This window comes from the organism of the source record quoted next, unplaced genomic scaffold (genome assembly GCF_019419815.1).
Source record: "Pyrus x bretschneideri cultivar Hongxiangsu unplaced genomic scaffold, Pyrus_bretschneideri_v1 Contig20, whole genome shotgun sequence".
In the NCBI taxonomy this organism is placed as follows: domain Eukaryota; kingdom Viridiplantae; phylum Streptophyta; class Magnoliopsida; order Rosales; family Rosaceae; genus Pyrus; species Pyrus x bretschneideri.
The window spans coordinates 7,126,407-7,149,153 of NW_025999502.1; the positions used below are offsets into that span (position 1 = coordinate 7,126,407).

The 22,747-nt window shown below is 37.1% G+C and overlaps 1 pseudogene; it reads right to left on the reverse strand.

The window, feature by feature from the left end:
* Positions 1-7,477: 7,477 nt before the first annotated feature.
* Positions 7,478-22,698, reverse strand: LOC103938317 (annotated as a pseudogene).
* Between the last annotated feature and the right edge of the window lie 49 nt (positions 22,699-22,747).

Sequence of the window (22,747 nt, forward strand, 5' to 3'; positions counted from 1 at the left end):
TAAGACGAAATAACTTGTATTTCTTGCAGGGAAGTACAATTATTGGTGGAGCAGCCATAACCGAAGCTATTGACGATAGCACAGACACCACAAGGTTATGGCATATGCGTCTAGGGCATGCTGGTGAAAAAGCGTTGCAAGGATTGGTGAAGCAAGGCTTGTTGAAAGGTGCAAAGGCATGCAAATTGGAATTCTGTGAGCATTGTGTGTTTGGTAAGCAAACTAGGGTAAAATTTGGCACTGCTATTCACCACACTAAAAACATTCTTGATTATGTTCACACTGATGTTTGGGGACCTTCCAAGAATGCATCTTGGGGAGGTAGCCATTATTTTGTCTCCTTTGTTGATGACTTCTCTAGAAGAATATGGGTGTACACCATGAAGCGTAAAGATGAAGTCTTGAAAATATTCCTGAAGTGGAAAAAGATGATTGAAACTCAAAGCAATCGAAAGATCAAGACTCTCAGATCAGACAATGGGGGTGAATATAAGTCTGATCCTTTCTTGAAAGTCTGTCAAGATGAGGGTATCGTGAGGCACTTTATGGTTAAGGAGACACCACAACAAAATGGAGTGGCGGAGCGCATGAACCGTACGTTGCTTGAGAAAGTCCGGTGCATGTTATCTAATATTGGTTTAAGCAAGGCATTTTGGGCTGAGGCAATCACTTATGCAAGCCATATCATTAATCGATTGCCAGCTGCTGCAAACGAGGGCAAAACGCCCATGGAGGTATGGTCTAATAAACCTTGTACTGATTACAAGTTCTTACACATATTTGGTTGTCCTGCTTACTATCATGTAAGAGAAAGCAAGTTGGATCCAAGAGCAAAGAAAGCTCTATTTATGGGCTTTAGCACTGGCGTGAAGGGATACCGACTCTGGTGTCCAGATGAGAAGAAATTTGTTGTAAGCAGAGATGTGACCTTTGATGAGGCTGCTATGGTTAATCAGAACAAGCATGAAGGTGAAACTAAAGCAGCCAAGATCATGAGCAACACAAAGCAGGTGGAGTTACTGAAGACTCCAGTTGTCCCAGTAAGGTCCGATGTTACAAACCCTAGCCCTACAGTTAATTCTGATGATGAAGACGTGGATGATGAAGTAGAGGCACCTACACAAGAGCCTCCACAGCAACAAGACTATATTGCAACCAGAAGATCGAGAAGGGAAATTCGAAAGCCAGTTCGATTTACTGATATTGTGGCATATGCACTTCCCGTTATTGAAGATGATATTCCATCCACCTACAAAGAAGCTGTCATGAGTTCAGAGTACGAGTTGTGGAAGAAATCTATGGATGAGGAGATGAAATCTCTTCATAAAAATAAGACTTGGAAGCTGGTTCAGTTACCAAAGGGGAAGAAAGAAATTGGTTGTAAATGGGTGTATGCCAAAAAGATGGAATCTTTGGGAAAAGACAATGTAAGATTCAAAGCCAGATTGGTAGCTAAAGGCTATGCTCAGAAAGAAGGCATTGACTACAATGAGGTATTTTCTCCTGTAGTAAAACATTCTTCTATTCGTATTCTGTTGGCTTTGGTTGTGCAGTTTGATCTTGAGTTGGCCCAACTTGATGTCAAGACTGCGTTCTTACATGGTGATTTGGAGGAAGAGATTTTTATGTCTCAGCCAGAAGGTTTTAAGGTTGCTGGAAAGGAAAATTGGATTTGCAAATTGGAAAAATCATTGTATGGCTTGAAGTAGTCTCCAAGACAATGGTACAAGCGATTTGATCGATTTATGATCGGGCAAAAGTACACAAGAAGTCACTATGATCATTGTGTATACTTTCGTAAACTACAAGATGGAACCTTCATTTATCTGCTTTTATATGTTGATGATATGCTTATAGCATGTAAGAGCAAAGTGGAGATTGAAAGGTTGAAGACTCAACTGAGAAATGAATTTGAGATGAAGGACTTGGGAGAAGCTCGGAAGATACTAGGTATGGAAATTGAAAGAGATAGACCAAAGGGCAAGATTAGTTTGTGTCAGAAGCAGTATTTGAAGAAGGTACTACAATGTTTCAGGATGAATGAAAATTCAAAACCGGTTAGTACACCTCTTGCCCCTCATTTCAAACTTAGTGCTTCTATGTCTCCTAAAACTGTTGAAGAGAGTCAGTACATGGCTCAAATTCCTTATGCAAATGTTGTTGGTAGTTTGATGTATGCTATGGTGTGTACTAGGCCTGATATTTCACAAGCTGTTAGTATTGTTAGTAGATATATGCATAATCCAGGAAAAGGGCATTGGGAAGCTGTGAAATGGATTCTACGGTATATTCTGGGTACTGTGGATGTTGGTTTATTGTTCTAGCAGGATAAAATTACTGGTCAATGTGTTGTTGGATATGTGGATTCTGATTACGCAGGTGATTTGGACAAGCGTAGATCCACTACAGGTTTTGTATTCACTATTGCTGGAGGTCCAGTAAGTTGGAGGTCGACTCTGCAATCTACAATTGCTCTGTCAACTACTGAGGCAGAATACATGGCTGTAACAGAAGCTATAAAGGAAGTCATCTGGCTTCAAGGGTTGCTTGATGACTTAGGGGTTCAACAAGACCATGTGGATGTTCATTGCGACAGTCAGAGTGCTATTCATTTAGCAAAGAATCAAGTTCATCATGCACGTATGAAACACATTGACGTGAGGTTCCATTTTGTTCGTGAGATTATTGACGAGGGAGATATTCTTCTTCAGAAGATTGGGACCGCTGACAATCCTGCGGATATGTTAACAAAGCCAGTTTCGTTGCTCAAGTTTAAGCACTGCTTAGACTTGATTGGCATTTGTAAAATTTGTTGATTGCCCCATGGGGAAGTGGGAGACGACTATTGGGAGTTCTAATTAGAGGTGTTTGCGCCAAGGTGGAGATTGTTGATTATTGGCTCAAACAAAGTAATCTAAAACCAACAAATGATGTTGGCTACTTTCGGCTACTTTTATGGTTGGCATGCTACATGTGGGAAATAAAAAATGGATGCACTTACAGGTGGGAAATAAAAATTGGATGCACTTACAGGTGGGAGATGCACTTATGCCTAATTCTTTATTGCTTGATGAGAGGCCTTGGCCTATAAAAGGAGGTGTAGGCATAACTCAAATATAACAAGGAAGAAAGGAAAATAGCAAGAAGCCATTCGGCATAGAGAAGAATTTTCTCAAATTGTCTTGCTTTGTATTTTTTTGGTTTTCTCTTTCTATTGTAAGTGTGTGAGCTTGGGTTATTCGGGTCTTTGGGAAATTGAGTGATAAACACTATTGTATGTTCTCATTGATTATAGTGAAATACTCAGTCGTCTCCAAACTGGATGTAGGCATTGCCGAACCAGTATAAATCTTGGTGTTCTTGTTGGTATTGTTCCATTTATCTGTTATCAGTTTCTAGGGTTTATTATTTTTCACTCACACTTGTTGAAGCTTCCGCACAACATCACTCGTGTTTCGATCATGATGATTAATTTCCCGTGAAGGAAATGGAACAAGCACTAGAAGACTTGAGCTGTCATCTTCGATTTTCCTCATCCCATCCATTTTTAATAGTGCAACTTGGTATTACGATATGTCAGGAAGAGATCTTAGATTCAATTTTCGTCAAAAGAGAATTTGAATCTTATTATTATTAGTTTATTGTGAGGCTAAACCGACTCTCTTGTTTTAGTGTAAACAATATCATTTATTAAAATTAATTAATTAAAAAATTAAAAAAAGTAGCAACTTAGTCGCTATGTGACTTGGTCTGCAAAGGATTTTTTTTATTTTTTTCTTCAAACGGTCTGCAAAATTAGTACATATTATTCATAGCCTATTACAGTTTTATCTAATTTTGTTTAAATTTTTTTAGTATTAAAATTTTTAAGATTGAAGGTTTTAGGGATGACATATCAAGTCTTTCTCATAAATTCTACAAATTAATTTGACTTTTTGAGATTTTTCACTTCATTAAAAAGGGTAAATTGTCTCTCGTATATAACAAGTGTATCAAATTTCAATTTGTAGGGAACAAATTCCACATGTCCGTAGAATTACTTGAACATGCAATCAAGAATTAAATGATAAATTAGACCTGGTAATATCAGTTTGGTGATAATGGATTTGTGATTCAATTGAAGATATACTTATATTATGTAGTTTCATTTTTAATTACAGTAAGTTTTTTTCTTTTTTAATTACAAAACCCTCACCCCCTATCATATTGTGTACGTGATAAAATGAAGATTGAGAGACTATATGTGTGTACTTATTAGTAAGCCGCTAACTCGTCCTCTCAAACCTTCATTGTATTGCTTTTGTAACATGCATGTATTGTAGAATTATCAAAGAGACGGGTTTCACTACTAACAACATTGATATTGTCCATCACTTGATAATTACCATCCGCACAATCCGTCAGGTGTGAGTTTTATCACAAAAGGTGTTGGTATTAGTTGGAGTGGAGTTAAGATATTTAAACTTTTTTATTTTTATTTTTAGAGATATGATCCATGTGAAATATTTCAACATATATACTAAGCAATAAAATAAGAAGAAAATGTAGATTATGTTTTATGCGGACTTATGGCTTGGCATGCAAAGACGTGGAAGCTTATAATCCCCTTCGATTTCTAAGACACATCCGTAAATCCAAACTTACAAAATCTGTATTATTTTGCATTTCATGCCAAGACTGTCTTTGTATGTTTTTGTCATTATACCTCACAAGTCACAAAAAATTTCATCCGGAATTTTTCTATTTCCACACTATTTCGGGGAAGGAAAAAACCACATTCTGAACAAAAATAAAACATGACAAAAGACTTCAAAAACTTTTTATTGGTGAGTTCTGAGTTAGAGTCTTTTTAATGAAAAGTAAGTTTTAGATTAGAATCTTTCTAACGACTTCGATAGTAATTCACTTTTCTTAACGTATGTAAATATATCGTTGTATCAAGAATATAACCAAAAACTTAATGGAATAAAAAAAAAAATTTGTGTTCGCGCCGTGGGAGTTGTTGAGTGGGGAAAAGGGGGGGGGGGGGGGGGGCGGCGGGGGTGTCGTTAACAGTAGAGTAAAGTTGAGCTCTGAAACACATGTACTAACTTAGTTTGTATTGTACCCAATTAAAAGCTATTTGACAATGGTCTTAGAACTAAAACCCTTTAAGCAGAGGTGCTTCTTCAAACAAGCATGAAGCATGAAGGGAAATCTATGAGGATGTGAAAGGTAAGTTCATACGATAGAGAAAAATCAAACTTTGCAATGACTTATAAAGAGTTAGATCACACCTCTTATTCTGAATTGATTTACCGGTAGAATCTTAATTTTTCTAGAATCTTGAAAACACGGCCAAACAAACATATGAATGGAACATTTGAAAGCACCAGAGCCGAAAGAATCAATCTAAGCTCTAGTGCCAGAGTCTTAAAAGCCAAAATTAGCTAACACATTCGTAGTTAAGTTCGCTTCACCATACAAATGCATTATATGTAGAATGAACACATATGCTGATGAGTGATGACAAAATAGAATACAGATGCCTGCAATGCATATAAAGCACTACTCATATTAATTAGTCTATATGGCCCTAAGTGAGAACTACGTACTATTCAGTATCTCAAAGAAAACCAAGAATTAACTTTGAAGGCAAGAGGTAGATTGTCTTAGAGCATTCTCTTCAATTTACTACGTTTCGGATTTAAACTCTCTCACCTTTTAGTTTAGATGAATTTAGTATAAATTATTCCATCATTTGGCAAAATTTTTTGAAGAAGCATATGACCAAATTTTTTTAATTAGACGGTCGGATTTTGTCATTATTATCCATGTGTAGTGCTATCCGTAGACCTTTTTTTTACTTCACATACATCTCTTAAGTTTCATTTGTCGGATTGAATGAATTAAAGAAGATCAATGACAACAAGGGTGTGTGAGAAATAAAATTGAGCATGTGGATTGCACTTTCCTTATCCAAATGAGTGGTCCGAGTTTGATCCAACTAAAAAAATATGTGAGTATTTAACCAAGAAGAAGTAATGCATTATCCGCCGAATAAAAAGAACATGTTGGAAAAAAACTATGATACCGTTATCCCTAATTTTCTTAATTCGATTCTCATGAATAATAAGCTCAGTACCAATTAATATGACAGACTTATTATGTGGCTTAACTCAAATTTTTATCCCTTAATATAAATACTTTATTGTATCAAAGAAATTCAAGTTTTTTCAGCACTTGAAATCACTATTTCATGAATTGATTTTGCAATTTCTCCTCACAAAAACATTAGAAGTGTTGTATAACTTAACTAATCATTTTAGCATTTTAGGTTGAATGTTCTAAGAGGCTTATAACCTAGTTAGTTAAGAACATCCACCTCTACACTGGAGATTTTAAGTTTGATTTGCCCTACTCAATACTTTTACAAAAAATAGTCAATCTTGTATCTGATTTAGGAATTTCTACTTTATATTATTCCTAAAATAAAAAGTTTATTTAATATGTATGATTTCAAAATCCGACCCATATCTCATTTTAGTTTAAATAAAATTAAAAATAAGTTGTGAAGTAAAGAATATTTGAAAGCAGTATTCAAAATGGGGGAAGAAAAGAATAAAACAGATGGGTGGCGGATGGCGGTAGTTCCAATATCAGCCAATCATCAGGAGTTGGATTGCGGACAGAACCAAAGCCAGTCCTTCCTCTTTTATCTTTCTTCCCCCTTTAAATCGGAATAAAATTAAAACTGTCTGACAAATATCAAAGTTTGCTCTCTCTCTCTCTCTCTGTCTCGCTCTCTCTCTCTCTCCCTCCCTCTCTCTCTGTGCAATCGCAGCCCCTCCCATGCACCTCAATTATTTGTAAGTTTTTTAACTCCTAATCTCATGCTCTGTCTCTAAGAATAGAAGAAATAAATAAGTATATATTATATACATATACATATACATACACATACACATATATATACACACACACACACACGAAGATGTTTGTTTTACTACTTGCATTTTGTTGAGAGTCTGAATCCCACATCGAAGAAAGAAAAGACCTTGTACGTGCTTATAAATAGTTAAAATTCTTGCAATTGATGAAGAGTGTTTAATTAGATTCTAGTTTTTGCTTAGAAATTTTATTCAAATTTGAAGAATAAAGTTGTATGGATTTTTGAAGAATTTGACAGAAATTGTGGTGCATGATGAATAGAGTGGTAAACAGGTGAATGTGAGTAGAGTTTGATAACATAAGAAGATTTAGAAAAGCCAACAATCTGTATGAAGAAGATAGGATTCTTGAAGCTAGTCCGTCCCACAAGATCTCCCCAATAGACACCGAAAATTTTTAATTTTTTATAAGAGCGATGTTAGGTGAGGGAAAGAATCAAACTTGGCACCTCAAGTAATTTTAGTCTTATTCACCATGTAAGCCAAAAACCGTCTGCATTGCTTCTGATCTCCCTCTCTCTGTGTCTCTCTACAAATTTCAAGTCAAGTCTTCTGCAATAGTGAGAGAACTCCATATGGCACGCAGGGAAATAGGTCGATTCAAAGAAAACAGAACGGACACAGACGCCTTAAGAGCACAAGCGCAATCCGAGATGCTTGATGCAATGAAGAGAGCTAAAGATTTGTCTTCTGTAATTGGGGAATCAAGCTCCAAGGCGAAATCACATACGCGAGAGATTCAAGTACTAAAGAAATCGCGAAGGCGCGTAGGTACGCGGGAAGATCAGGTATTGGCTACTGGGGATGTGGTCAATAAAAAATATACATAAGTGATGAGAGAATTGGAACTTGTGAGACAGGAACTATGCACGCTTAAGCTTGATATGGCATTAACGACCCAACTCATTAACAAGTTCTTAATAGATACTCGATAACGACCCGACTCGTTAACAGATTGACTCGAAATCTGTTATTTTTGTGTCATTTCATATATGATTAACGGGTCATAAAAAATTACCAAGCCAATACACTGGCTGAAGGGATACCAAAATTTTCAACTCAACAACAATCAAAGAGAGTATACTATTATATTATTACAACCATTCCTAATATTAGAACATAGTAGTCAATAATACAGGAATGAATAACTGAAACAGCTGTGTAAATCAAATTTAACGGCTAAACACCCATAGTATTTAATGGTACATAAAATTAAAATCACACCCTATAATAAGTTTAAACTAAAAGATGTAGGAAAATACTTTGGTTCTATTATTTAAACACAGTGCCATCAAATTACTTTTATGTTGTTCATAACTTGTACAATTTTAACTGCCTATAAGAAGAAAGAGAGAAAAGGAATAAACAACAAATTGGATTTTGGATGGGACACGAACCAAATCCGCCGTCCATCCGATCATGTAATGAAACTGTCACAAAAAATGCACCAAAGTATAGCTCTTCCTTTCTTGAAAACCCTTTTCTCAACAAGTGCACCAAAAAATGAAAAAAATGTTTGTATTAACTGGATGATGTTGAATAAGAAGAGTATCCAAGATAACTTTAATGACCCCAAGAAGAAGAAAATGGAGCACACTCTTAAAGAAAGCTCACAAAACAAACTAATTAGCAAAGCTTATCTTATTTAGCTCTAGGCTTTGTTTTTCCTTGGATGATATACAATGCTTGGAGACTTGGGTATTTATAGCAAACCAAATGAAAGCTACACCACACACTTAATTAAACTAAGATTATTTACTACCACACAAAACCCATTAATTGCACCTAATTTTTTTTCACTCAACCATACCTAACATTGCCTAACTTTGCAATTGTAAGCAATTACATCATCAAACTAGATATGGACTTGGACTTTAGATTGGGTTGTGGATTACTTATGGTTTTGGGCTGACATTGATTCTCAACACTCCCCCTCAATGTCAGCTCTCATTCTTTGCACTGTGCTGAGCAGACAACGAAAATTTTCGAGCTTGCCTGTATTTAAACTTTTTGTGAACAAGTCCGCAACTTGATCATTCGTCTTGACCTGTCTCATCTCAATCTCTTCTTGTAGAACCTTTTCTTTGATAAAGTGGTAGTGCACTTCCACATGTTTAGTTCTTGCATGAAAGACTGGATTTTCCGCCAAGCGAATGGCCGATTGGTTATCACAGTACAATGGTACTGGATAATCTACTGGTTGATGTAGATCACTCATCAACTGTATCAGCCATGCATTCTCTTGAGCTGCCATTGCTGCTGCTCTATACTCTGCTTCTGTGGTTGACAAAGATACCGTTGGCTGTCTCTTGCTACACCAAGAGATGGTTCCAGAACCAAGCTTAAACACATACCCAGTTGTTGATCTCCTGGTGTCATGATCTATCGTATAGTCAGCATCACAGTAACCAACTAACTTGCAGTCTTCACCTTTCTTGTACAAAAGATCATAGTCAATTGTACTCTTCACATATCTCAGTATTCGTCGAACTGCTTCCAAATGAGGCTTCTTTGGATTTTGCATGTACCGACTCATCACACCAACTGCATAAGAAATGTCAGGTCGAGTCAAGGTTAAGTAGATCAGACTACCTACCAATTGTCGATACATTGTCGCATCTTCCAAATCTTTTCCTTCATGTGCACACATTTTGGCGTTTGGTTCCATCGGTGTCAAAATTGGCTTGCATTCGAGCATTCCAAACTTCTTCAATAAATCTTTGGAATATTTTTGCTGACAGAGAAATATTCCTTCTTGTGTGCGATCAATCTCTAGACCAAGGAAGTGCTTGAGTTGGCCAAGTTCCTTCATCTGGAAACGGACTGATAAATTCTCCTTCGTCCAAAGAATTTCTGCCTCATCATCACCGGTTATGATCAAGTCATCCACATACACTAGCACGATAGCTAGCTTTCCTTCATTGGCTTTGACAAACAAGTTGGAATCTGCAGGTATTACTGAATAACCACTTTGTGTTAGAAACTCTGCAATCTTACCGTACCACGCTCTTGGTGCTTGTTTCAAACCGTAGAGTGCTTTCCTTAACTTGCACACGTACTCAGGATGAGCTTCGCTTTTAAAGCCCATTGGCTACATCATGTAGATCTCCCGATCTAACTCTCCATGCAAGAAAGCATTCTTCACATCCATTTGGTATAGATTCCAATCTTTGTTAGCTGCAAGTGCAAGTAGGACTCGTACTGTTGTAAGTTTTGCCACTGGACTAAACGTTTCATCATAGTCTAGTCCGTACTGTTGAGAAAAACCACGAGCTACTAGTCGTGCCTTGTACCTCTCGATTGACCCATCTGGACGACGCTTTATCTTGTAAACCCACTTACAGGATATGGGTTTGACATCTCTTGGCTTTGGTACCAGATCCCAAGTTTGATTTTGCTCAAGTGCATCAAGCTCTTCTTTCATAACTGTCATCCACTCAGAACTCTGTGATGCTTCTTCGAACATCTCAGGTTCTGTTGCTTCTTCAATTATGGCTGCATTAGCGTATTTGGGATTTGGTCTCCGTGCTCTTGTTGACCTTTGGAGTTGAGATTGTGGAGTTGATTCTTCCGGTACACTAGGCCCACCTTCTTCGTCTGGTTGTTGATACATGCCAGTTTGCCAAGGATTCTGAGTCACTCTCTGTTCGACATCATCATCATTTGGATCTCCTGATTCATCTGAACTTGGTTGGAGTTGGATAGTATGCTCCTCCATCTTCTGTTGCAGCTTTTCTCCAAATTCTCTAGAGTCTGGTAGCACCTCCTTCTCTGATGACCACCAAGAAGACGCTTCATCAAACACCACATCTCGTGAAGTGTAGCACCTTCCACTTGTTGGATCACAACATTTCCACCCCTTTCTCTGGCTGTCATATCCCACAAAGATACATCTAACAGCTTTCTTGTCAAATTTGCTCCGTAAATGATCAGGAACAAATACATAACATACACAGCCAAATACTCGAAAATAGCTAACTGTAGGTTTCATGTTCCACAGATTCTCAAAGGGAGAAACAAATCCTAACCTTGGTTGAGGAAGTCTGTTGATCACAAAGGTTGCAGTCCTCATTGCTTCAGCCCAAAACCTTCTCGGTACGTTCTTTGCATGTAGCATACTTCGACAGACTTCTGCAAGATGCCGGTTCTTTCTCTCAGCTACACCATTTTGTTGTGGTGTGTTGGCACAAGTGTACTGATGACGTATTCGACATTCCTTTAGGTATTGAGAGAACTCACTTGAGCTATATTCTCCCCCGTTATCTGTGCGCAGGCAACAGATCTTCTTTCCCATTTCTCCTTCGGCTGACTCTCTGAACTCTTTAAACTTTGAGAATGTGTCAGATTTTTCTTTCATAAAGAAGACCCACACATACCTTGAGAAGTCATCAATGAATGTTACCATGTACCGCATACCACCAACGGACGGTTGCTTAACTGGTCCGAACACATCAGAGTGAACTAACTCTAATGGTTCTTTTGCTTTAAACTTCGATTCCTCATATGGCAATTGGTGTGCTTTACCATACTGGCATCCTGCAAATACTGTGTCTGTTCGCACGTCCAGTTGAGGAAGCCCCTTAAGCATCGACTTTTTCACCATCACACTTAGCTTGGAATAGCTAACGTGACCTAACCGCATGTGCCATAGATCTGATGTCTCATTTTTCCTTGTCCTGTCTACATATGCAGATTCTGCTGACATTACGTAGACTGACTCCAATCGTCGCCCCTCCATTGTTGGTGTTTCTGAGATTTTGAGGTCACGATACACCTTCACATCTCGTGGACCGAACAAGACATGGTGGCCTGATGATGTCAATTGTGCCACAGATAGCAAATTTTTCTTCATTCCTGGGACATGATAAACATCTTGAAGTGGCACCTGGTTAGAATTATATCGAGACTTAACTATTGTCTTACCGATGTGAGCTATCGGTAACCTTGAGTTGTCGGCTGTCACCACCACACGACCTCCCTTGTATTCAGATAGATTTTGCAGCTTCTGTTTATCACCCGTCATATGATTTGAGCAGCCCGAATCTACGATCCAATCATTTTTGTAGTCAATGCGTTCTGGTGTTGTTACCGTGAGGGCTAATTCTTCTTCTTCCTCCGTAGCGAATAATGCTTCAGCATCCCAGCCATCTTCATTATTCTCCTTCGAACTGGAAGTAGCAGTATTACTTTCAACAGGCTCTTTCTTGGTCCAACAATCTTTCGCCATGTGGCCCATCTTCCCGCAGTTGTAACACTTGCCACTAAACTTTTTACTATTACCGCGATTCTTCCAAGTTCCCCCTGGATGAGAGCCTCCATTTCCTTGGTGACTTTGCACCTTTTCTCCATCCTTTTTAGATCCACTACCAGTGTACCGCTTGAAGGTGCCTTTGCTTTTATTGGTGTAGAGCGCTTCCTCTTCACTCTTCAGTGAGACTCCTCCCATTTGCTTGGCCATAGCTTCTTGACCTGCAAGCAAATTTTCAAACTCAACAAGCAATGGTTGTGTCGGCCATCCTTGTATAGCGGCAATGAACCCTCGATATTCGAGTCTCAAACCATGGATAATTATTCTCTTCATCCTGGTTTCCCCAATAGGAGCTGTTGGATCTAATTCTGAAATTTCGCGGCATATCGACTTCACCTTGTGAAAGTACTGGGCAATCGACATGTCGCGTTGTACCATCGATAGCAGCTCATTCTCGAGAAGTTGCAATTTTGTATCGTTCCTCTTCGAAAAGAGTGTAACAAAAGTGTCCCATGCTTCCTTTGGCGTTTTAGCATCCCGAATGTGCTCCAACATTTCTTCTTCTATTGTGGTCTTTAAAGCAAACATTGATTTGCCTACTTTAATTTTCCACTTCCGCAAGACGCCGTTAGCATCTTCCGCTGCCGGTTGTGTAGCTTCACTACCACCGACAACCTCCCACAAGTCTTGACCTTGAAGGTAAGACTCTATACACGTTGCCCACGTGTTATAGTTTTGGTTGTTGAGCTTCTTGATTCCTCCAACAACTTGAAGATCACCCATCGTATCGGCAAGACTTTGACTACACCGAATAAGCTTGAGTGACTACCGTGCAGAGTAATACACTACTCTCAACACAAAGAAGCTCCCTCTCAAGGTTTGTGATAACCCCAGCAATAATCTCAAGAAATCTTTTCTGATGTGGAAGATCAGTCAAAACTGCAACCACAGAGCATACTCGGAATTTCAAGAGACTTTACAACCAATGCTCTACCAAGAACGATCCCTGACCGACTTGGCTCTGATACCAATTGTTGAATAAGAAGAGTATCCAAGATAACTTTAATGATCCCAAGAAGAAGAAAATAGAGCACACTCTTAAAGAAAGCTCACAAAACAAACTAATTAGCAAAGCTTTTCTTATTTAGCTATAGGCTTTGTTTTTCCTTGGATGATATACAATGCTTGGAGACTTGGGTATTTATAGCAAATCAAATGAAAGCTACACCACACACTTAATTAAACTAAGATTATTTACTACCACACAAAACCTATTAATTGCACCTAATTTTTTTTCACTCAACCATACCTAACATTGCCTAACTTTGCAATTGTAAGCAATTACATCATCAAACTAGATATGGACTTGGACTTTAGATTGGGTTGTGGATTACTTATGGTTTTGGACTGACATTGATTCTCAACAGATGATCCTCACCTGAGATAGCGAGACGCAAAGTAAATACTCTTGCCACCCCTTACAGAGACAAATCAAATTTTATTGGTTCTGAGTTTCCTCTGGTCCCTTTGCTTTGCCTCTGATCATGTCAGTGAAATTTCCCCTCATTATTCTCCTTAATCTAGTGTCTTCTGCAGGTGGTGACGATGTGGCCTTTGGGGACTCAACGGGCTCTAGTGGTGGCTCAGGACTTTCTTTCTTTCCCAGTAGACCACCTTCACCAAAGAAACTACTCACGGAGGATGCAAGCCCAGCCCCCATCACCTTACTGATAGTATCAAAAGTTCCACCAGATCTCTCCTTCATTATAATTTCAAGGGCTTCTTTGTGTGCAGGGTCAAGCGCATCAGAGTCTGTAAATAAGTTCTGTATCGCAGGCATAAGAAAGTCCCGAACACTAGTTGCTGAAATATCTGGATTAATTACATAAATTTAAAATCAATATCAGCAACCCATTACAAAAGCTGAAAATTCTGGAACATAGGGTCACAAATCTATATATACTAAAACCCAATCAGGGTGCTACTGTGGATGACCAGTGTAATGGCTTAAATGCCCCTTGGTGTGTACTTTGTTTCCCGTGGTCTTACCTGCTTGGTACAGTTAAATGGCAAACTTACCCCAGAGATCCACGCGTCAGTCCGCTTCAACACAATGGAAAAGTCAGGTACTGCATTTGGTTCCAGACTCCTCTTATACACGTGTTGCTCATTGGGAAGGAAAAACGGATGGAAAAGCCGAGCTCTCTCTCAAGCATGCAAGAAGGTCCCTCTCTCTCTCTCTCTCTCTCTCTCTCTCACCCTTCTCTCGCTCTCAAACCTCAACTTCTCTCTTTCACTTTCTCTGTTTTGCTGAAAAACCACCCAACCAATAAACGTTTTCGGTTTGATTCGAAGAAAAATTTTACCCATAAAGGATAGCATTTCTTGGTGAGTTCTTCGAATCTTACATCTGGGGTTTTCTTTTGTTCAAATATGGGGTTTTGTGATCGTGGTTTTCCTTTTCTTTTTTCTTTTTAAATTTTTTTTTTATTTGAGATTTTGTTTGGGTTCTCTTTTTTCAGATGAGTTTTGCATCCCTGTAAACCTAGATTTGTCGGCGCCATGTGGAAGGTCATAAAATTGGTTTCCAAGGTTTTTTTTTCTTCCTGATCTTGCGATTGCTGATGCAAGGGTTTCAGAGTATTTCCCAATCTCTCCTTACATAGTAACTAAATCTCACTTCTTCTCAAGTACCCAGAAGTCAAATATTTAATTTTTCACTGTACTTAATCTCTTTTAGCAACCTCCAGTTGTCCTCTGCTTTTCTCACTCTCCAGTGTTCATCAACACCATCAGGTCTCTCTCTACCTCTACCTCTCTCTTTCTCTCTCTATATCTCTGATATGTTTATACATGTCGTTGTGTATCTATATATCATGTTGAAAAAATTGTTAATATGATTAATTTTGTTAGGGAAATTATTTGTTTTGGTGATGGATTTGTGGGTTTTAATCGTGTTTTGGATATACTAACAATTTTGTTTTGCAGTAAATTGCAATGGGTTGTCCACGGTTTGCCTGGTAAAACCAGATTTTGTGAGTCTATGATTTTTCAGGAGTTGCAGCGTTGTTGGTAAGGTTTGAGCATTTTCATCACATTAGCTATTCCGTTCATCACTCCAATATGTTCTTATCCCTTGCACTCCGTTGTTTATGTTTGGAATTTGTGATTAGAAATTGGAGAATTAACTTATTGATAATTGCATGTGTTTATGCCCCCTCATGATATCATGAGATCTAATGAGATTGTTTGCGATCTGGTTAAATACATAGTAATAAGGACAATAGTTCATATTTTTAAGGAAGGTTAATGGTTCTGGGTTTTTACATTTATTGTTAACTATAATTGTTATGGTTGATTATCGTTCTTTTAGTCTCACTGGGTTTCTTTGTTCAATGGTTTGGTCCATCTTATTAAGTTTCTCACCAGAGATCTCTTCTAGCACTGCTCTTCTCTTGGACCAGGTACAACTTCTTTGACTTTCTGTTTGTTTCCAAGAAAATTTAGAGCTCGAAAGTGTGTAGAACTGTAGAAGTAAAAAAAGTCTCAATCTTTCTATTGTCCTGTACAAAAAGAAATTGAATTTTGAATTTGTGTTTTTGGCATACCCTTTGCTAGAATTTTGTGATTTGGGAATTGTAGAAGTTGGTGGTGATTCAAAACCCATTAACTTGGATGAGAATTAAGAGTAATTTGAAACCAGACAGCAAGGAATTGCAAGTGGGTAATGATAATGATAATGGTGAGGATAATGATGATGACACAAATCTGCTATTTTGCATATGGTTTTGAAGATTGATTTTTTTTTTTTTTTCATTTTGATTTTTCTTTTTTGTATTTTTTTAGCAGATGTTGTTTTGGTTTTTAATTCCTTATCATCGCTACTACAAAAAAGGTTAGTTTTGTTTTCTACATTTAAAGAGTGTTTAAAGAAAAGTTGCATGTAATTGATTTTCTGCTATAATGTTTTGAAATTCCTTATTTATATTGTTCTAGATATTCTTGGTTTGCATTTATTTTACGTGATGGTATTAGAAAAAAATAAAGCCGCAATGATGAAAAAATTTGTCTAAGTCAAAACAAGCGATAAAGAATCCTTACACCATTGAGCCATTACTAAAATAAATTTGATACTAATTTTATGTGTGCACAGTTGAATGTGAAACAGTGTAATTAAATGTGAAACAGTATGTTTTCAGTACCTTGGTATATGGTACAAGATTGGGGGTAATGACACCAATAAAAACTGGGGTTGTAATAAGTAACTTTTTCTCCGTTCTTTATTGTAGTACTATAGATTGAAATTTGTCATTGTGCATTTTTTATTTTTCTGCACAGTTGGATGATTAGGTTTTGTGCAAAGTGAATCATTCGAATGCTCAGAATGTATTATATTTGTAAATTCCGGCTAATGCTGCTCTAACAGGATACAAGAGACCAACACTTTCATCCATATGTAAGTTCCTCTAATAAGTGCTTTGCACAAATGCTTTACAAATTTCAGCTTTTATCTTCTGATTATTTTATGCAGGGATTTTTATTGCTTTTTCTTTGATTGGAAATTTGGTGGTTTCTTAAGATACAATGATATCAAATTAGATTTTTCTAATTTTCTGATTTTGGTGTTTTGCAGGGAGTGCTGATATGCTGATATACTGATATCTGGGATTTTTTATCTTTGAAATAGGTAAATGCTATTTTTAATGTTTCAGTTGTGGCATGTTTGGTTCTTTGAATTCTGTAGTTTGCTTGCTTCTTCGTTGCTTCGTGATTTTCATTTTTCAGTGTAATTAAATTCTTGAATTTTTCATATTGAACTAATGAAGTTCATTCTGAATTTCCAATTCAACATTATAACATTATAAAATTGTTTTGCAAAGAAATTGTGTGTTCTTCATGTGCATTCTTCATTGTTTGTACATTGAATTCAAGATAATGCAGTATATTTTCAACAGTAACCAATGATATATTCTCAGATAATCGTGGCAGGATGCCCATGATGTGTTATTTAGGGGACTTTGAGTGGAATAATTTTGTGATGGTTATTATTTGAAACATTGATGTTTTTCAGTTATTTGACTACCTTTACATCTCTTTCATTTAAATACTTGATTGGGAGCTTAATCTTTCTTTTGGTATTTGTTATGTTTTCTTTTGTTGGCTGTATTTTGTATCTCATTAACAACAGTAAGCAAGTGAAAGCTATAAGTTATCTATTACCGGTATCCATTTTAAAAAATCATATGTGGTAGATGTTATTATTTGAGATTTCTTATTATTGTAGTGGTGTTGTGTTAACATTTCTTTTGCAATTTGATACTTTTCTATTTACACATTTCTTTACATGCAATCTAATCTGCATATTTGTGATTTTGTAAATTGATAAAATTGATATTTTGATTCTACAACTTTGTGATTGAATGAAAATGGTTTCAGCTCTGCGATTTGCCAGCTTTTAATCCAACAAGAAAAATGAAGGTTCGTGCCTATTGAGTGTGGAGGAGTTAAAGTAGGTGAGTTCGAAAAATGTAAGAATGCAGGAATGTAAGTAAAGATTAATCTTTTTCACATGCACATCCATCTTTTGTATATAAATTGTATCAATCAAATCTTTCGTGTATAAAGATTTATTCAGCATTTTCTGTCATACAATCTTTTTTATCTTTGAAACAAATTTTTCACACAATTTGTGATCCCATAGCAACGCGCGGGCAAAACTATGTAGTATAAACTATAAATGTAGGTCATTGTTTTAACATAATAGTAGGTCATCACCAATCAGTTAAGAATCTTATGAAGCTACAGTTTGGCATGGCGCGATTTGTTAGGGCGCCACCAAAAACTAGTTTCGACACATGATTGTAAAGTTCCAACTATGTACATAAGGTCATTAAAGTGAAAACTGATATGATCTAGGGATATTGACTCAAGCATCTTGTTTTTACATAAACATATGGTTCCAAGCATGGCTGCTCAAAAACTTAGAAGAACTGATGATCTGTGTATTATATTAACATTATAGTCGTTTAATATTTGATGATTGTTTGCTTGCTAAAGAAACATAACCTTGTTTAGAGTAAAATTAGGGATAAAAAATGCATACGATTCTCTTTGATAAAATGCATAACGTATTGAAGTCTGAAAATAATCTAGGTAATCAGACCAAATTTTTTTTACATGTTCCCATGAAGTGTACAAGTGTCATGTTCTATATATACAAAGGAAGTGAAAAATAATGTAGCTCAAGATGTATAACGGTGCAGAAAGGGAAGAGAAATTAATAAACTAACAAAATATAGAACATCTGGGTCATAAGAAAAAGGAAACCTGTTGCATCCAGAGCACGGATTGCTTCGCAAAATGCATTGGCTCTCTCACGCCGGCGCATCAAGTCACTTGAAGGTGGAGTGGCCGTCAGTTGAAAAATCTTGGACAAAAGATGTACATGATGTCAAAGAAACAAAGTAACCCAATGATTATTCACTAACGAATCCAATAGAAAATTTCCCAACCAACTAAATAAGGTGTGTGTGCTTATGAACACGTTGCTGAAAATGTGCTACTGGTAATTTTGAGTAAGCATGTAGAGGATATAATCTTTAAGTCTATCTGTTGTATGTGGTACAGCAACCACCAATGCACGAACCACAGCAATGGCAGCTTCATGAGATCCATCTTCAAGAAAAACATCCATTTGAACGCGTATCTTATCAACAATCTGTGAGGTTTTAATTTGGTCAGCCAGATGTACGAAAACTGTTCGATTAAGTACGCTAATATCTTAATTGCAAAAGGAAGAGAACTCATACCATGTCATTTCTAAAATGTTGGGCCACTGCTCCAAAGGAATCTATGCTTGCATACTTCACTCTCAAGTTTTGGTCAGAACCCAGAGTAACTAGGGCAGGTAATATATGAGTAGATGCAACTTTTGCATCGATATATGGAACCTATAAACGAAGGAAACCAATTAATTATTTCTTAATCAGACACATAAAGAAATTAGGACTCCAAGAATGGATAGACTTACAATGACTTTCAACAGATTGGCAGCATTTATTTTCATATCTATGTTGGAGCTGACAACCATTTCCCAGAGTAAATTAAATATCATACCATGATGATCTTCAAATGTGCTGCATTATGGAAAGCCCCTCAGTCGAAATTAAGTTACAAAAAGTTAGTCCTAAACGGTATTCATTGCTTTACTAGCCAAAGGAAGCGAACAGCATCAACAATCTCAGCATTGCACTTCGTAGATTGATTTGGAACACCTTCAACTAATAACTTTCTCAGGTACTCCACTAATTGTTCATGCTTGCTTGGACCACCCAAAACACCAGCCAAGAGAAGAGGTAGGACACACATAGTAGCCAATCTCTTAGCCACAGCTGTTCTTGGCCTCAAACCTGTTATGTAGATAATATCCACAATTAAGAGCACACCCAACACTGGTGTGAAAGGATTTCAAGAAATTTTAAAGTTACTACCTTTGATTCCGGAATGTATTGCAGATGGGAAAAATGTCAATTCAGCTTCTTCCCCAACAGCTAACAAGAATACAGGCAGCATTATGTGTGTCAAATAAGAATCCCCGTAGAGTTCTGATACAGCCAATAGAAACTGCATTACCAACATTTAGATCAGAAACAATTAATAAAGTATTGTTGATGATGTAATATAAAAAAGACACCAAAGACAGAGAAAGATACCTTGGTGATTTGGTTTCGCAAATTGTCCTCTTTTGGAGGTAACAAGCATGCGAGCTGTATTAAAGCAGGAAAGCAGTCGACATGTAGCCACTCAAATGCAGGCAATTGAACATGTCCACTACCGAGATAACAAAATTCTCATAAGCAGTTATAGTAAATCAGTTTAACATTATCACTACCTAAAGACAAAAGTCAAACGGCTATGTTGTCAGAAAATAGTAGACAGGCCTGAAAAAAGAATATATAACAAAGTAAAATAAAATAAAAGGAAAAAAGAGAAAAGAGCTTTACCCTGCATACAATTCAAGGAAAGATTTGGAAAATATTGTTCCAGTTGTTTCGGGATCAGAAGAAACTGGGCACTTCTCAAATGCTTTCTGATGCACATGCGGAAGAATTTCCTCTAGCATTCGTAGTAAAACATCAACATTCCAGCGTTTGCGTTCACCTAAAACACGAAGATGTGACTGCACAGAACCTTCAACCCCCGAAAGAGGAGGACAGCGCTGCAATATCACAAGGATGCAAATTAAAGAAAGTATCATTAGAAAGACCTTAGTCATAAGTGGAAAATATAATCAAACAGAAACCGACCTGAACAGAGCTTGATATATGAGAGAGTAGAACTCTTAAGATATGGTCGAATTTGTTTCCCCACTTGTTTACCGCAGGGACTAATTGCTTAAGCGTTGTTTCCACCACCACTCCAGAGGGATCACAGACCAATTGGAACATCAATTCCTCGACCTATAAATAAAAATACAGTAAAATATTGGGGAAACAGATCCTTGACTACTTTATCCATTTATTTCTTGTCAGTCATCATATTATGAGGAGAAAATTCTCCATTTCCCTAGACCATGTGGCTTCAACCTGTTCTAGAGCTTACATTGTAGCCATTTCTGTCAAGTCAGAATTCCTCTCCATGAGAGCCTCTGAAGCATATTAGTGAGGCTGACCTTGAAATATTTGTCCATGGTCGGGAAGAGTGGAAGCAGCAATGCAAGATTGTGTGCAGCAGCCTCCCGGACAACAGTTGCAGAATCTTCTATAAGTTGTTGACTAATGGACAATATAAGAGAATCACGAATCTCAGGCCGGACAAACTCTGCAAGCTCTCCACATGATTGAGCAACTAGCAGCCTGCGTTCCTCATACATATGATTTATCTGCAACCCACAAACCGGAGAAACATAAGAAAAACTAATCAGAAATACGAAAAGGTTAGACAAGATTCTCTCAAGGTGGGGCTCAAACTTACTTGTTCTCAACACTGGGGAAGTAATTCTGTTTCTGTTCTCATCTCTCCTACATTCTTAGCAAGGTTAACACATGCCTGAAATGCAGTTAAAGATTCAGAAACAAGTCCAAAACAATGCAGCTATATTACAAATAATGTGGTACTTTGAATATTAGTCTACATCCATTATAATTCTTCTCTGCTGCTCATCTGGGCGTTTGATTAGGTTAAACAATGTGTGGGTTAAGGAATCCCGAGTGCTGCTATCTGGATGGCGTTCAATCGCACACATGATTAGGGGAAGAAGCTCCTGTGAATGCATAACCAATAAAAAAAATAGAAATATATCGTTCTATTAAAGGATCAATTTAAAGATCCATCATACAATGATAATATCAATAATATATTTATACACACATATATAATATATATGTACATATGAAAAAGTAAAAGAAGCAAACCTCCCGATGGATGATCAAAACATAAGGAACAATCTTCGGCAAAGCATCAGCAAGGATCTGAATGGTCTCTAGGCCCTGTAAAATATAAGCATAACTTTAGAAAAGGAATAGAAGGGAAAGGCAGTTCCAAAGCTTCTAAAAAATCATTCTATGTTCTATTATTCAAAATTTAGAAGGCATTGATGCAATAAAAGAAATGTAAAAGAAACTTGCCCTTTCCTCAGAAACATTTCCAGGACTAGTATCACTTAAAACACCGACAGAGACCTCATGTGAAACTTCCTTCGGTTTAACTGTGTTATCATGAAAACTTTGAGCAACCAGAGACTGATATTCTTCCTTTTCTACAACTCTCGATTCTACATCAACTGGTGGGATTACACTTTTATCTTCATCGACGACAACGACCCTTTCTTGCATCTGCACACTCTTTTTCAAAATTGTTGGTCTCTAAAAAATCATGAGCTTTTGTGGTCTCTAAAAAATCATGAGCTTTTGTGTTCTTGGATTTTAAACTTTCTAGTTCCATCTGCAATGAATTAATTTATTCCTTGTAACTTCCCAAGGACAGAGCTTGGATTTTATCAGCATCAGCAGCTCCCATATTCCTTCCAGAACGATATCCTTCAATGTGCATTTTCAATGCAGTGACTTCAGCTCTACAATCATTGAGTTCCTTTCTCTGGTGTTCCAAGGACTGCTGCAAATTTTATACCCGAAATAAAGGGTGTATTATTTTCTTACATATGAATTTTCATTACATAGCATCTCAATGCAGTGTAGTAAAGGGACTTACGAGGTTTTCTTTGTCTTTAAGGTCCTTCTGAAGAGCTTCCAATGATTTGCTTAGTGTACTTATTTGGTCTTCAGCCAAATCTTTGTTTTCAAATAAGGATGGCTTTTCAAGATGTGGACTCTCATTTTCTTTCGATAACGACTCATTTTCTAGGAGCATGGAAAATTTCTCCTGAATTTAGCAAAGTATTTATGTCGACTTTAGAAAAAGAAAAAAAAAAATCCTACATTGTAATAGAACTTGCAAAGTTTCAGTAATTAACTAATTAACTTCAAGCCTTAAGCCGAGAAAGTACTCATCCATAACAACCATAGTTTAGGTTGTAGTTGAAAAAGGGCCTAAGAGCCTAACAACCATAGTT